The sequence below is a fragment of the Malaya genurostris genome, chromosome 1, assembly GCF_030247185.1.
Source record: "Malaya genurostris strain Urasoe2022 chromosome 1, Malgen_1.1, whole genome shotgun sequence".
Lineage (NCBI taxonomy): Eukaryota > Metazoa > Arthropoda > Insecta > Diptera > Culicidae > Malaya > Malaya genurostris.
Genome location: NC_080570.1, coordinates 53,513,788 through 53,531,406, shown reverse-complemented (window position 1 = coordinate 53,531,406; position 17,619 = coordinate 53,513,788). Strand labels below are relative to the sequence as shown.

Sequence of the window (17,619 nt, the reverse complement as noted above, 5' to 3'; positions counted from 1 at the left end):
ATGGGTATTTTTAACAATGGAGACGTCTACTAAACATGAGGATTTAATTTAACCATATATTATGATTTTAAATTTTTTATTTTAATAAATGTTTATTGTTTGATTTATGAATAGAAGCTCTAGACTTAAGTAAAAAGAGGTGCGTGACAAACGAAGATTTTTACTCGCAAAGGACAGGATTTGGTGGCAGCCAACGGGTAGATTTAGTTCATTCCACTAACTAGCGTCTTGACTCGTACTATGGCAGCAGTTTTGGTATTTCAGGTAGCCTTAAAAAAACTGTTACATCCGGCAACTCTAGGAAGCCAGAAATACTTCTGGATTAGTATGCGGTGCAAACGGCTGTTTGAATTCGATTTATTTTCCCAATATTTCTCTGTATTCAGATGACAATGATTTTGCAGGTTTGAGTACAATTGTTCAACGGTTCGCTTCTGAGTTAACCAACCTTGAAGAAGGATAAGGTCCAGACTATGTCAATTTTCAACATTTAGTACTATTATTAAATTTTCTTTCACTTATTCAAATCTAATTGGACTGAATATAGTGAACATAAAAGGATTTTTTTTCTTTAAAAGCGATTTAGTTCATTCCACCAACCGCTCTAATAAGTTAAGAATTTGGAGTGTGGATTGTTTATTGTAAAATTTGTTGCTTTAAATTATTTTGTGTACAAGTAGCCGGGTCAGTCCTTTACATGCTCTACATGCGGATTTTCGACTCGATGGGCCCTTCTCTATATACAATTATGTTTAATGGTTACCTGATAAAATGAACACTATACCACGTTCACAATTTCGTTACCTATCAATTAGCGAATCTGTGTACCTATATATTTATATTTTCAATAACGTTTGAATACCTACCAACAAGTATTTATTGCCCGAGTTAGGTGTAATAAAAGTAGTTTGAAACAAGTATCAGAAGCATTAATATACGATATATTTCATGAGGTACGACGTAAAAACTTATACAGTGACGAGCGTTAAGTGTTAACGTAAAGTGATAAATAATATTTAGTTAGTAGAAAATGGAGAACTTCACTGATGACGAGGTTATGATGATGGCTATTGCATTTGAAGACGAAGAGGAAGATGAGGATCAAACTCCTTCTGCTAAAAAAAGAAGTGGGTTCATGAAGCTTGGACGAAATGTGAAACGGAGGGAGAATTTGCTACACTTTTCAAAGAGTTAGTAGCCGATGGATAAAAATTCCACGAATACTTCAGGATGTCGCAACACTGCTTTGAATTACTTCTACGCAAACTAGAAGTTTATCTAAAAAAGGAAGACTCCAAATTTCGACTGGCGATTACAATGAGGAGTAAGGATTTGAAGATAAAGTGCGGAAAATTCGACGTAACAACGTTCATTTAAGTAAGAAGAAGATTTCTCGCATCTAAACTTTTACCGTCTACCAGAGGAGTCGAACTTAGCGATGCGAAACATCCGAGTCTCTGATATGTTAAAATTTTTTTTTGCCCACCACTCCCCCACACCAAAAAATTTACTAAATAGTTACTGACTGACCAGAAGTCATACATTAAAAGTAAAAATAAAGTTTTATCGCTAAATTGTTTCTTCCTGTGATTGTCACGCTACGAACATTCATCAAACACGATTAAATAATATCACCAGACTAGCGAAAAGTGACAAACTACAAGTCGCGAGGGCAGCTTTTGTAAATTTGTTCTAATCAATTTAAAGTAGTCATCCCAGTTATTTTTGCTTCACTTTTTATTCCATATGTCGAAACCATAGTCTGAGAGAGATCAACAATCGCTATTCGATGCACTGACTCAAAAGATGATTCGCGGTGCATTCGCTTTATTTTGCGTAACAAAAGCTTTTAACATATTCACAATATTTTTATGAATTCATCGCAGCCAAGTAATCAGTAAAATAATGAAAAGATACATTAACAGCATAACGTTTCACAATTCTACTGTCCGAAAACATAAATAAAAAAAACGGGCGAGACGAAGTTCGACGGGTCAGCTAGTTTAAAATAGTTTTTCGAATAGATGTACAATGAACCATGAACATTTCTATTTAATTCAATGATAACATAATCAATAGGGGACCATAGACGAGGATCTGTAGTGTAATTCAATATGTAATGAGTAGCAACAATTAAAAAATCACCATCCTAAAATGTAATGTAATGGCTAATTATAATGACATTACTCGATTGTAAGGACTCTTGGTGATTAACTAAATCAATCAATCAATTAAGCTAAGAAATATCAATGAAACGATTTGGATTTATTTCGGTCTTCCTTTCGCTCTTGCTCTCTCAATTCACTCTCTTTCTGTGTGGGCTGTCGGCATGGTGCGAAAAACTCGGTGAGGAATATCGGCGGCAAGCAAATGGATTTTATGCCGGGTCCGGGATTCCAATACATGCACACGCCGGCAGCTCAGTCATCGCCGATGAGGAAAAAAAAACGTCCCGGATAGTCCCGGACGGTCCCGTCCCGGTCGTCCCGGTGTAGTGCGGACAGGCTATAACGGACGACGGAATTAAAAGTATCACATTTACCGTTATCGCGATTGACCTTGATTTTTTTTTATAAAACGAAAGCGATTCCATCTTTCGTCCGAGGCATGTCGAGTAAATTTCGTTTACAGTTATGTTTGTTTCTCAAACTTACACAGATTGAAAAATAATGCGCTTATGATTATATTTATTTTACCAGCGGTTTGATGCTTTCGATATTTATTTTTTGAGAATAGTTTTAATACGACACCCTTCATAACACGAAAATAGCCTCAAATTTGGCATCTAAACTGTTCCACCAGCTTCTCTTTGACTCACCTATTTTTAGCCCTTTCAACAGCAAACAGCGTGATGAAGCACAGTAATTGCAGTCAGTGCCTATCCCGCGCTTGAATCTGCAAGTTGGCGATGTAGATTATTTTACGTAGATAAGATCAAGCTCTGCATCAGAGCCATGCTTTTCAATGAACGGATCCAATCCAACAGAATCGCCATCGGCTTTTCACTTTCTCATTCGTAGAAGATCTCATTCGAAACAAAAGAACAAAGGCGAAACAGTTTCGTCTTTGGCTTCAGCCAAAAAGAATATCCATACGAACGTCATTCGTTTTCCGGTATGTCATCTTTTGAAACTGGTATGTCATCTTTTGAGAGATCGGCGCCAGAGGTGCCAGGTGAAAATTTTAAATATCTTCAGACAGTCATTACAAAAGTCTGGAAATTCTAAGGAAATTCTGCGAAAAACTCGATTCTAAAAAAGTTTGCAAAACAAATGTCGGCAGCACTGTGTAATAAATCTGCAGATTTGCAAACAAATCTGCATACCTGGCATCTCTGGTCGTCGGTCGAATTTCGGTTTTAATTCTTTCTGCAATGCACTCAAGTCTCGTTTTATGCGTTTATTTTATACGGTTTTCCATGTTGTTTTTTTTGTTATACGTTTTTTTGTGTTGTAGGTTTTTTTGTTCTGCACGAAACGTCGAGATGTAGTATTACATGAAAAAATTCATATCGGCTCTCTGAGGCTATTTTCAAAAAAAATATTTTTGTCGTGAATATGACTTACTTTACTATGGGTTGCCTTTACAAAATTTACCCTAGTGATAAGTTTTTGATCGTGAATATCTCTTGTTGTATCTAACGAATCAACATAATTTTTGCTACACGCCATCGGAAATATGATCACAATTTTATGATGAAATTATCAGATGTGTGACATAATCTCAAATAATTCAAAATTAAATTTTTCTGAAATGTTTGGATTTATATAATCTAACTACCAATAGAATCGAAATTTTTCAACTTAAACGTGTATAGCAAAGCATTGAAGTATTTCAATAGTACACTATTGAAAAACCTGTCTCATTTGACCAGTAATCGAGATCAAGTGAAGCCTTCTTTGTTTTTGCGAAAATGGTGGAAAAGGGAAATGCTTGCATAATTCATACAATTGATCAACTAATTGATATTCGGAAGTGTTAAGGAACATGTAAGTTGTTTTCGTATTCACGACATCCAGTTATGTCTCTGACATTATCCACCCGCCTTTTTTCGAAGTAATACAACAAACTGAAGTGTATAACGAAAGTCAGTCAAATGTTTCAATGAAGGTTGTCTGCAATACGATCAATTCTAAATAGAATTTTTATTAAAACCTAAGTGCAGATTACAGATTCTCTTTGGATCATTACGAAATATTTCCGTGTTTTTCGATCATTTCTTCAGTGCAGATTGAAAGATAATACTTTTAGTTATTACTCTCTGCAAATAGTTAGGATTGATCAAAGTACCGTAATAATCGAAAGAAAAAGTAAACAAAGAGAATCTGTCATTTGAACTTAGGCCGTAATGAAAATTTTATAAAGAATTTACGTGCGAATACTCAAGAGCTACCTGTCTGCAAGTAGCTGAAATAATTAGAAACGAGCAACAACAGCTAAACATACACGGAACCGCAAAACAACCTAATTTTAAGTACATTCCATCCAATTTGGGGGTTTCGTTCAATATTCTAATTTTAGGTCAATTGGGTTTTCCCCGGGCGCTGGTCTTACAAGCCAGTTGTCGTATGTTCGAGCCCCAACCTGGAAGGATTCTTAGTGTCCGTAGGATTCTGTATGCTATGAAAAGTCGTATTGACTCAATTTCTGGTTGATACGGTTTACCTAATTTTAGCTCATTGAACAATACTCTCGTACTAAAAATAGCTTATTCATTCATTTGTTTAAAGTGTATACGCAATAATCTTACTCAACGATGCGTTGAAGATGCGCATAGTTTCGTTAAAGTAAGCTGATCCAATGTTTCAGTCAATGAGTAATCTGGTTATTAATGACGACTTATGGCTCTTAAGTTGTAGAATTGAAATTCACAATGGAGCAGTAATTCAGTAACTCAACTTACACTATTTATAAGTAATCTTGTATTCAAGTCTTTCCTCATAGCAAAGTCTTGGAATTACATTCCTTTTGTGGAATTTGACCTTCTGTTTCAACAGACTTCGCAGCCGATTCATAGTGTACAGAACTATTGCATGGCTGGTGCTACGATTCTACTGACACTACGAATTCTTCCAGGTCGAGGCTCTAACACACGACAACTGACTTGTGAAACCAGCGCCCTACGCATTGAACCGCCGATTCGGGACAAGTCTTTCATCGAAAAATATCATAAAATCTTTATTTAATGCAAAAAATCTTTACAAAATTTCTGTAACTTATCGTCTCCTGTTTGAGGAAAAGTAGTAAAATTGTAAATTTTCCTAATAAATTTCTACTGTGGTGGTCACATTTCCCAACCTCAACTACAATAGCAATAAAAACTGAAGTTGGATTTAGGCGGTACTCATTATTATTTTTGTGCTTCGCAAAAATATAGAAGCTCATGATCGAAAGCAAAAAAAAAATGCGACCATGACTCGAGTCAAAAAAATCATCCAGCAGTTAGAGTTATAGACAGCAAAGAAATCATTCTGCAAGACTCTCAACATTATTTATTACCGACTTATGACAGTGTAAAAAAAGCTACACAATATTGACATGACACGTCATAGTGCTTCTTCAGAGTAAAAGATATGTGAAATAACCATACGCATGTAAACAAGAAATATGTTATTTTAATGAAGTTGATTGGGGTGCTATTTAAAGTATTGGTCAAGGATTAATGCTGATTGTCTGATTTTTGTGCAAATTCCGAAAATCTTGTTCCCAAACTCAAGCAGAACGGCATACTACACCAAATATTCCGTTCTAGAGCAAGTTTTAACAAAGATAATTACGACAACAGTTATATTTTCCATCTTGCAAGCAATTTCTGTAGGATAATAAATTTTTTCTCTGATCGATACAGCAAGAGTGGAACGATATGAATCTCCTGAGCCTGAAAAACCTATTCTTAATCCACCTAGTGGTGTGATAATGCGCTTTCCTTTAATCGAGACAGTCTCATAAAAATATTTTTGACCTTTTTATTAAGATAATTTCAGACACTAATTTGAATACATTTTCGACACCAATTTACTCAGATTGATTCGAGTAGTTCGCAAAAGTATGCTTCAGCATTTACGTCACATATTCGGCATCATTTCTCAAACCAAGCGCTCGACATTTGCGTTGTTTTTTTGTATGATACTAATCTAAAAACTCGTTTCGACGGTTACGTCACTTATAGCATCATACACACTATCATGCTATCATGATTACCGAAAATTTCAGTAAAAGTAAGTGTTATATTAAATTTCAAATGTACCGAAGTGCTCTGTAAATAATACAGTTAAATCTGTAGTCCAAAAAAGGTGAAGTTGTCAAATGTTACCGAACATTCCAGTTAAAATGAACATCAAATATACCGAATCGGTCTGTAAAATATATTTGTATTTTTTTACATATATTAAAGAAACTGTAAACATGATTTTTTTTAACTAATTTAAAAAAAACCTTTATTGTGTTTGTAAATGCTTCACAAACTAATAACAAAATTAGTAAGCCATAGCGCTTAATTATGAAGTCCATACAAAAATTTTGTTCCAGTGGTGCCAAGTGCACCTATTCCCAGTACAACACTTTGAATATAAAAAATTGATAATCGGATGGCGCCGGTGGAATACTGAAAACAATGTAATTCCTCATTTGCTAATTCGCCTTCTGCCTGTTAAATAAATAATACAGATTGATTTATATATGTAGTTTCATACATAACTAACTTCGATAGTATAACTCCTGATCTTTCATGCGTTGAATGATGCCATCCATTTTAACGCGCACAATTTATAATTTACGCACTTTAATAGACTGTGTTTGACAACTTTAGTTTGCACTGAGACTAACAACTTTAGTTTGCACTGAGACTAGACTCCGCGGGAAAATGAGATATTTTTTCAAGTACAACACTTTCGGTAAATATGATTACAGATTTCAGTAATATGTTCCAATACCGACTAGTTCGGTAATGAAGTTTACAGAATTCGTTAAGTCGATAGACGTTTTTAAAAAAAATCGCGGAACCTTCGGTGTTTTTCGTATTACTGGTTATATTGGGTAAATTCTTTTACCGAACTCCGTATGATTTTTTAAGTGTGTACCTCTGGAAACAGAAGTCACAGCCATTTGATACTTAAAACTTGATCAATCACCCAACAGTCCGAGTACTAGTTCAGTAATATCTGAGAAAATTCAGTGGTAAAAATATCTTCGAAAAATGCACACACATACATACATACAAACAGATATTCTAATCTAATTTAGCGTGCAGACTGAAGCTAGCAGACGTGCAACAGTGGTTTTTCATAGGTCCTGGTGATTTTGACGTTTCGTATTCAAACCTATTTTTACACTATTTAAAAATGTTTACGTAATAAACGTGGTATTAACTACAATCTTACACCATCCATTCGTAACTCATAATTTTTACAATTCATTCATAATATTTTAAAGTAAATACTCAAGCAGATTAAAAGTTATTAAGAAATCAAATCTGGAGTAATTTCCATACTCTTTCGAATTCATCCAGGTGAGCATAGTATAGAAAGACGTAGTCCTACGTCAAAGCCATTACAAAACCCAACTGATACCGTTTGAGCATTGAAAAAAAATAAACAAGCAGAACATGAGAAGTTGCAAACTGACTGACTTCGGTTACTGATATATAACAAGACGATGACGACTGAATAAAATGAATAAATGCTTACTTGCATTAAGAGACTGCTAAGGGTAACCTCTAACATATAACCACGCCTCGAGCTAAAAGCAAGCCGGATTGTCGGTTTACCAGAAGGTGGTGAGTCCAAATCATGACGACAATTACAACAAATCCACCATACAGTAGAAATATCTGAAAATGAAATATAACAGAATCTTAATGCTGACTACGAAATTCTGCATTAGACATTGCTTTGGCTCTTCGTTATCGCATATAATATCTATCGATCGAAGTACCTTATTCTTCAAATGTACCTACAGATAATTTAGAACCAATCACAAATTTCAAACAATTACACTAAAAACCACATATGTTTGGAATTTAATGTGATTTTCATCAGAAATTATCAGCGAGCTTTTTCGTCAATTCGGCTTTGATTCGAGATCGGTTACAAATATTCAATAACTTTTTCAAGTTATCGACTAATTTTTATCAAACAAGCAAAAAATTAATCACTGCCAACACTGCGTCTAAATCTACCCCGTAAGCTGTCAAATGCCAAAGATTGCTGACTGTTTTCAATCCGGTTTTTATTTTCACAAATAATAGATAATAAATTTCCAATGGAAAAGTCAAATGCAAGCCTTTACTGACACCAGACCACTTCGTCTACTAATCCGTTTCATTTTACCAGGTAAACCATTTTCAAATACAATGCACGCTGACACTCCAGAAAAATTGTTCGGTGTGAGAAGTATAACGAGTGGCAGCACCGGTGCTGAATTGCTTCTGAAAATTATTTTCAATTTGCTCAATTCATAACCGTCCATTAGGATTAAAACATCAAAGTGACACCGACACCGCCACCGTCTCTAGAGGTTCAAGATTTCCCAATAGGGAAAACGGTTTCTCCCCGTCTATTGCTGTAGCCACGCTGATGGGATCACTCAAATCATAACCAGCACGAGAAATTTTTATAGCACTGTCCAGCAGAAAAGCCACAGAAAATTAAGATCTTTAAAGCAACCATCGAAAAATATATTCGCGCCCGACTGCGCAGACAGACATGCGCCAAACGAGTTGAGGTTGAGCTTCGTTTCATTCAGAGATGAGTTTCTGATTCATGATCGGTTCCGCACTAAACCGACATGACATGGCTGGTGCAACGAAATACCCGACCACAGTCAAGTAGCCGCTCACCGGAATCCCTTCTTGCTTTGATGGAATCATGTGTCAGGCGGGCAGCAGTGGCGGCGGGCAAACTTTTTCCCTCCACAACTGTCAAGAAACCGTCTTGCCATGCGCTTGCAAGGTTTGACCTACGTTAATATGTCAGGTTCGGTTTAATCCACCGATACGAAACTTGCTTGCTCGCGGCTAGGCAGAGGCAGAGCAGGGTAGTGCATCTTCGAGTCTTCGTCGAATTTACTAGTTGTCGCTCGTTTAAAAGAGATACCCTAGCAACAGAGAGCAAGCAGCAAGTGCCGCAAAACATGGCAGCTTTGGATTAAAACTCATCCGTTATCGGATTACATCTCGAGGTAAGCGTTAGGATTGGATTATTGAAGATGAGTATTTGCTGATTGTATCCCATCTTTACGACAGACTATAAAATGATGCACAGTTCAAGAGGCATGGTTATTTTCATTGACGATAATATAAACATTCAATATTGGCAGTTCTACAAGTACAATAAAATATACTGAGAAACCAGTCTACCTTTGCGAATCGAAGAAGCACGCGTGTGTTTATTCCATTACACTTAAACGGAATATTAACATAATTAATTTTTCATTACCTAACCGTCACCCAGGTAATCTTTTTCATCCAAATCTGTCTACCAGTACTAGGCAGATACGATTGATTTGGCCATAACCACTTCGATGGGATACTAATTGTTCAAGACAAAAATGGAAACTGCCGACAGTGTGGCGTTCACTGCTGTCAGTTTTAGTTCATATCAAAGAGTAACTTATTTACATTTACAGTGGACAATATAAGTGCCTATAAGTTCAAGGCCTTTTCAACATTGTGGTTTTTGTTAGGTAAATAATTATAAGCTAATAATAACAGAAAACCCCATTCTAAATTACCTAGTAGTGTAAGGATGTCTTTCATCAACAAGAATAATCCACAAAATGAAATAGGTCTCAGATCGGTTAGGCCATCTCTAAGAAATCGAAGTGAGGAATAGAATTTAACACTTGTCATCGTGCAATTTCGGAGTCGGAAGACTCTTCCGAATAATCCGTTCGGGTGTTTTGCATGGGACCTTAAGACCTTTCATTTGAACCTAAATTGATAAAAACCGGTCAAGCCTTATGTGTGAAAAGTAAGTTCCATTTTGGAATATATGACCATTATTTCCGGAATCGGTAACTAGGATTGCCGAAATCGGTGTGATTGGCCATCTGCTGACAATGACTATCGATTGTAATAGTTTTGAACTCAGTTTAGTTTTTCTGCTTCGTCGCTTTAAGTAGCGGTATAAAATTTTTCACACTTTTCACCCTGTAATTCCGAATTCTGAAATCTGGCACGGATGAAATTTAGGAATTGTGCATGGGATGACAAGATATCGCCTTTGAAGTTTGTGAGAATCGGTCAGGCCACCTCCGAGATGTCTATGATGACATTTAGTCAATAGGACGGCGTACTATCGCTTTATGTGTTAGTAGCAAAATGAGAGGGTGCGAAATGGCTTATAAGTTGAGTTTGGACCAGAACTTCGGAACTGAATCCTGGAATTGGATTCTTTTGATTTTGATTGAATTCTCACACCGAATTCGGAACGGAAATTCCGGAAATAAAACTTTGGTTTGGGTCAGAATCCAGGTAGAAAATTCAGTTCCAAAATACCGGCCCACAAACCAAGTTTAGATATCAAATAAATAAATTCGTTTCTAGAACTCAACTTCAGTTTCTGTTCCGGAATTCTGGAACTGAAACATCATTCGGGAATTAAAGGATCCAAACAAGTCTGCTTATGTGGCATGGTTCTCGGGTTATTTGAAGATTTGAGCGAGAATTTTAGGTTCAGACAAGAATCTTGGATCAGAATTCAGTTTCAGATCCCGAAACCATCTCCAGAATCTACACCCAGAAACCAGCTCCAGAGTTCAAGTCCTAGTCTAGTGTTAGCCGGCAGTTAAGTTTCAAATGAAATATATTTCAGCTACTATCCGGGAAAACTGTTTCGCCAATTAAACTACCCTTCATATAAAAAACCATAAATAATTATATTTGGACCAACCTCTCTAGTTCACGTTTTTATTGATATCTACTTGTATTATTGAATTATTTCCGCCGATAGAAAAATGTTTAAAAATGTACTCAATACGTCGTTTCGATGTAATAACGTGTGATTTATCTTCCATATTTTTCGTAAACAGAAAAGTATTGCATTTGATGTTCAGTACGTCGAAATTATTTGTGGATCAATTCATACACAGATAAGAATATTTTGTGAATTTACATCTATTTTCATGCACATATTTGGAGCAGGCAATTAAACATAAAGTTACTTTACAGTTCTGTACATTTCAATATAATTTAATCGCAAAACTAAGCGTTAAATGAAAGATACAGTTCTGTTAAGGGAAAATTCAATGTAATCCTATTTAGTTTTGTGTATTTGTTTATTTGGAGCAGGGAAACCCCCAGTGGAGCTAGTTTCTGTCAAACTTGCTCTCCACCAGGCAAAAAAACCTACTCATCTTTTGCATCAACAGATTACAATCATCCAAATGAATTTCACTTAAACACAGTATTTTTAAACTAACTAAAACTAATTAGATAGTAACCATAGGAACAATTTCTTGACAACGTTTCGTGATAGATTAAAGTCGAATTGGAACAGTGGTTGAATATTCGGCACATGCTGGCAAAACGCTCAGAAATAGAAAAGAATAGTTTCTAAGAGTACGGTTATGGATATCTATTTGTAAAAACTGTAAGAGCTCGGAGCAGTGTATTCTAGATTGGAGGATATAAGCCAAAAAAGAGGCCTTGCTGACATCGCGACGTACAGATAACAAATCGACGGACAGACTTTGAATCGATGATGGTTTTACATCAAACTTTCGATTCAACCCATGTCTGTTCCATGTTACTCTATTTTTCCCATTTCATTTTTTGCTGCCTTTCTATACATTAAAGACTGTCCCAGAAAGTATGGACGCAACCAAAAACCGCTTGTTTACACTCTTATCTAACCACTTGTGCAGTTGTTTATTCGTTTTCATTAGTTTGTTTCGAAATGCGTGGACTTTCAGCAGAAACGTCGAAAAATTGTGTACAAATGGTGCACAGAACGCGGACTGTCACTGAAAAAGATAGCAAAAATGGAAGGATTAAATGAAAAAGTCGTGCGAAATGCAATCAGGAAGTTCGGTGATGGTCCTGCTAACCCTCAGTTGGATAAACGTATACTGAAGGCGTTCGAGCAAAAGAAGGAGGTTTCAGTTCGGGATGTAGCCAAAAAAGTGGGCACTTCGAAGTCAAATGTTCTTCGTGCTAAGGAACGTTTGAATCTACGAACCTATAAGAAGCAGAAACAACCAAAACGTAGTCCGAAACAAGAAGCATCGATCAGGCCGAGGGTTCGAAAGCTGTACAATACGATTCTTGCTGGAAATTTGAACTGTATAATCATGGACGAAGAAACCTACGTGAAACTTGATTACAAATCCTTACCTGGACCACAATATTATACGGTGCGAGAAGGGCTAGTGTTAAACCAGTCCGAGACATCGATCGAAGTCGAAAAATTTGGTAAGAAAGATATGGTCTGACAAGCAATTTGTAGCTGCGGTAAGATTTCGAAACCCTTCATCACCACTGCTTCAATGAACAGCGAAATAAACATCGAGGAATGTTTACAAAAACGACTTCTACCCATGATTCGGAGCCACAAGGAAGTCTGTACGGAATTTTATGAGATACGTTCGCAAGAAGGTGCCTGGCTAAGTAGCAAATGCTGAGAATAATATTCTGTTGTTGTAGTCTAATATTATCAGTATATCGAATAAATTATAGCGAATTATTCATAGCGAAATCAAAGTGCGTCCATACTTTCTGGGACAGTCTTTACATTACATCACCTTAACTGAATACTGCATATGATTCTGATATGAAATTTTGCGTCTTTTCGTATAATATTACAACCTTTAGAACGACACCGAGATTGTTGAGATATTATATCGTAATCGCTGCATATCAGTTTTGAGTAGTGATGTGCAACAATTTTGAAGTAATATCACAAATGTGTTGGTATCGTTTTGAAGGTTGTAATATTACACGAAAAGATGCATAATTTACTATCAGAATCGTCCAAGTCTGATGTAAGCAACTCAATACGTTGTTTCGATATAATAATGTGTGATTTATTAGCAACATTTCTCGAAAACATAAAATTATTGCATTTGATGTTCAGTACATCTAAACATTTTCCACATCGATTGGCATCGTTTATCGTTTATTCAATAGCATAAATAGATATCAGCAATAAAAGTACACTTGGAGTAGAAGAAAATCGATTTCAAAGTGATTACTACTACTTCTTTTAGTGTAAACTACGATTAAACATGGAAAATCTTCAGAAATGTGTGAAATTGGGTAAGGTTAGGTTTTTTCGGATCCATATTTTATTAAACAGAAACCAGTATAATGTTGATTTCTCGAGTACTAGAATGTATAGCGACCGAGTACTATTTATTTTGGATACTTTATCTGTTATTTCCAGGCATTTGAAAAATGGTATCAAACCAAGTTTAATGTTCTATTTTGAATAAACGGTATATTTCGCACAATGAACTAAGATCAACATTACCACCTAAGAGTAAAAACTTTATCTTCAATTTCTACTATGATTTTTCAAATGAATTTGCCCGTTTTCATAAGAAATCATTGAAAAGGTGGAATAATTAGAAATTTTCCTTACAATTTGACAGCTCTTGCTGAAAGTATCATCTCTAAACAAGCAGCGCCTCTACATTCCAGTTTTGCGATAATATGCCAATTGGTAATCACGTTGAGATTGTTGTAATTCTTTTTTTCGCTGGTTATGAGAAAGACAACCCGGAAGAAACTTTTTCTTTTTAGTTTCATTGTTCATACACAGATGTCGCTACCGGTAACTGAGTTTTGCAGGAATATTCCGGTTGAAGAATCCAAGCAGCGTGGTCGCCACGAGATAGCGTGATGGCGATGGAAATTTGAAATTATCAGTTCACGTACAAATTTGATTCGGGTGATGTAAACATGAATTAAAATAAACTTCTATCATAATTTATCAACGATTCTCTAAATCCATCCATGAAAACTAAGAATTTACCAGATTTAAAAACAGCACCCAAGCTCACTTTTTCGAATTAGATATATTACTGAAATATTAATGATCGAGTTTTTCACCCAATTTAAAATGGTTTTAAGAAGGTTTGTGGGGAAAACCATAAAAAATCAGCAATTCTTTCAAATCTTCAACAAAAAATCTGTTAACTTTCGTCATTACTCAGGTTAAAGCTCGCCATTCGAACAACGCAGCGATTGCAGAACAATTGTTTCATGTTTCACGTTTCATCAATAGTCTTTGATTAACCCTCCAAAACATTATATTTCTGGATACTGAAATCAAAACAATCACTCCAATATACTGAATAAACACCTCTGAGTAATAAAACCGGCTCGTAGATCTTCGGTTGTCCCACTGGCTGCAATTACTTTCAATCGTAGTTAGTTCTGTTTTGTGTGTACTATTTAATGTCAAAACACCGGCGTTCGGTCAACAACTGTTAACTAAAAGGTCTAACAAATTGTGCACCCACGCCTTCCGCTCGCTATGGCGTTGGCTGTTACTCTTAGAATTCCAGAACGAACTGCGATGCTTGCTTATTAATAAAATACCTACCATTTCAACAACAAACGTCGTCGGCAGCTCTGGTCGAAAAAAAAAAACAGAACCCGTGACCGAATCTGGTCCGTTGCGGCATCGAAGCACACGCGCCGACTTCCTAGCCGTCCCACCGAGATGATTTTCGTTCACCTACGCGTCCGATTGCGGTTCACAATACACGGTGCAGTGCGGATTTACAACCCCGGTAACTACTAGTTCGGTTTAGTTGACGGTTTTTTTGCGCTCCAAATGAAAATGTATGACAAAACGATAAAAATTGACCACTTTATGGGTGCTCGCAAACGGCTTGTGTCTGTTCAGTGTCCCGGAGTCCGAGCAAGCACAGTCGTTCCTTGACAGCAGCCGTCGCACACCGCGTCGGACGTCGGAAAAGTGCGTCAAAAGCTTTTGTTTTGCAATAAGGTATCGGGTATTTATTCGGAACTGTTTTCAGTCACAAGTAGATATGAATTATATACATTCAGCAAGTCGGCACGAAACTAGTGTTCCAAACCAGCGTTGTCAGGACATATTTCCAAAAATCTGCATCCGGCGCAAAAATTTAACTGTACCATATCGGTATCAAAATCTCTTCAATGTAAGCACCAGGAAAGTGTCACCAAGGCTCATTAAGATGAACAAAAAAGCATAAATAAAAGGTTTAACGACTACCTTTCCTCAAACTATTGCACCTAAAAATCAAAATCGGGTCAAAAATTTGTATAAATACCGAGAAATCGGTATACCTGGCAACGTTGTTCCAAACTCTCCAACCCACATTATCAGATCCGAATGGATTCCGAATCAATTCCGAATCGGCGAGAAATTTTCATTCGGAATTTCATGTGGAAATCATAATGAATTCCGAATCAATTCCAACTCCAGTGCAACAACCGATTCCGAATGAATTTCGCCTACAACCGGTTGATTCGGAAAACAGTCGGAATTGAGTGAGAAGATGCGGACTGAATTGTCAATTTGTCTTCTTATTCTTCTTTCCCGATTTTGCACGTTTTCGTGCTGACTTTCAGTTTATTTTTAAATGAAAACATTACATAACTGGTTATACACATTGAAATCTTCATGTTTTTCGGATATACAGAACTAGTAAATAACCAGTTCTTCTTAGAACTCCAACATAAACTGTTGAAATTCGCCGGAAATTAACAAAACAGCCTACCTTAGTCAGCATCATCCATTCCTCTAGCTGGAGTTAATGAAATGGCTTAAGTCGCCTAAATTTTACAGGTTGATCGAGCAGCCAAATCAGGCGAAAATTCTAGCACTGAACCGATCGAGCACTGAAAAATTATGCTGTCGAGTAAGAATTCATTACGCATTCCGTCATTTCGATAATGTGGGAATGGGCGATCTAACGTTGTGTTTCACAACTAGAGCAGAGTAACCTTATTACAGATGTAAAACCACAGATTTTTTTTGCCTATTTGGTCACACAGATTCTGAACACAGAACACAGATTTTATCAAAATTCACAAATTTCTACAGATTTTTATGAATGTTTCATGAAAATGGCAGATTTTCAAATTGTTTTTCACAGATTTTCACAGATTATGATCGAAAATATGCAACACAGATGGTACACAGATTTTTCAAGTTGATACACAGATTTTAAAATGGCAACTGTGAACTAGAGGCGTACGTGTGCGAAAATGATGATTTCAAGTTTATCTGTCAAAATGCAAGGGAAAACAAATTTCAATTTGTAACATCATTTGTAAATTATTTACCGCATCTTTTCTCATGATAATATCGCATATTTGGTTTGGTTTTGCGGTTGCGGTTTTGCGGTTTTGTACGCGACGAACAAAATCATTTAGAATTGATCAGCATTACATTTTCTCATATGTTGAAATCGAAACTGAAAATTTTCTTTGTTTGAAACAGAATCTTGAGTGCTGAAAAAATAACTGTGGTGGAAAATGTTTTTTCTCATATGAAAATAAACTTTCCGACTATAACGCCTTGAAATAAATGCGGTTTTTGCGTAAGTCTCTATGATTTATGACAATTTTTTTCTGTGATTCATCGTCATTTTTGTATGAAACTATTTCTTGGCGTTAAAACTTGTGCTTATGTTCTGAAAATGATCCATGATAGTCAATCATATTTCTTCGTTTTTGCATTTCGAAATTTACTTGATGTCAATAATGTCTACGGCAAAGAACATCATAATGGCGGCCATGAAATTTTCTTTAATGGAAATTACACTTAACCTAAGAAGCAATAAATCAAATAGCCCATAACAAGAGTGTCATAAATGTACTTTAGAACCCTCAAATTTGCTCTGAGTGGAACTGTTATCCAATGAACACGCACACACAAAACTAGATTTATGAAAGAATTTAACTGACAATAATGTTTTAAAGAAAATGTTTGAAAGCAATATTAGAAGCGTTTGCATAGTTTTATTCAAGTACAAATTGTTTTATGTTTAGTCCAGTTGAAAGTATAGGTAAAGGGTTTCATAGAAGCTTTAAAAACTATTATAGTACTTGTCAAAAGAGACACTTATTATAGTTTTCAAAAAACAGGTAGTTATTGAAAAATCAATTACAAAACTCCTATAAATTATAATCAAAACCATACGGCATTCGAATTTTTACTTGGGATATGTAAGAACGATTTACATGTGGCATCAGACGATTATCACCGGCATGGAATGCCCACGGAACAACAACATTAACTGTAAGCTTCTTATGCTGGCACACAGCGTCAAGTCCACGGAACATTTTGACGTCCAGTACGTGAGTATTATCCGGTTAGAAAGATTATTACATTGACCTTGACGTCGATCGAAGTTGATTAATCGTGTGAATCGTGTTTAATGCTGGCGTTTCCTAATGAAAACAAACCAATCTCATTTGCATTTGTGGTTGTAAGTCAGCTGCCAGAAAGCCTAATAGACGTCAGAGTTCTGTCAGTACAGAACAGTTGCAGTCAGAGATGCCAAGTCTGTAGTTTTGTCTGTAAATTTGCAGATTTGTCTGTATATCTGCAGATAGGGTAACAGAGGTATTTTGGCCCACTTTAGGATTGATTTTATTTTGGCCCACTTTGTACAAATATCCAC

At 36.1% G+C, this 17,619-nt stretch overlaps 1 protein-coding gene across 9 annotated transcripts in view; it reads right to left on the bottom strand.

Moving 5' to 3' along the window:
- LOC131439581 (ras-related and estrogen-regulated growth inhibitor-like protein) overlaps positions 1-17,619 on the bottom strand; it is a 114,573-nt gene that overhangs the window by 79,797 nt on the left and 17,157 nt on the right. Inside the window, exon 2 of one of the 9 annotated variants that reach the window (XM_058610777.1) lies at positions 7,686-7,828. The exons of 6 other annotated variants lie outside the window; for them this stretch is intronic. The gene's annotated coding sequence lies outside the window, so the exon portion shown is untranslated. Of the gene's footprint in view, positions 1-7,685; positions 7,829-14,543; positions 14,994-17,619 lie in introns of those variants that run through there. 2 more of the 9 variants (XM_058610785.1, XM_058610829.1) reach the window with 2 other exon arrangements.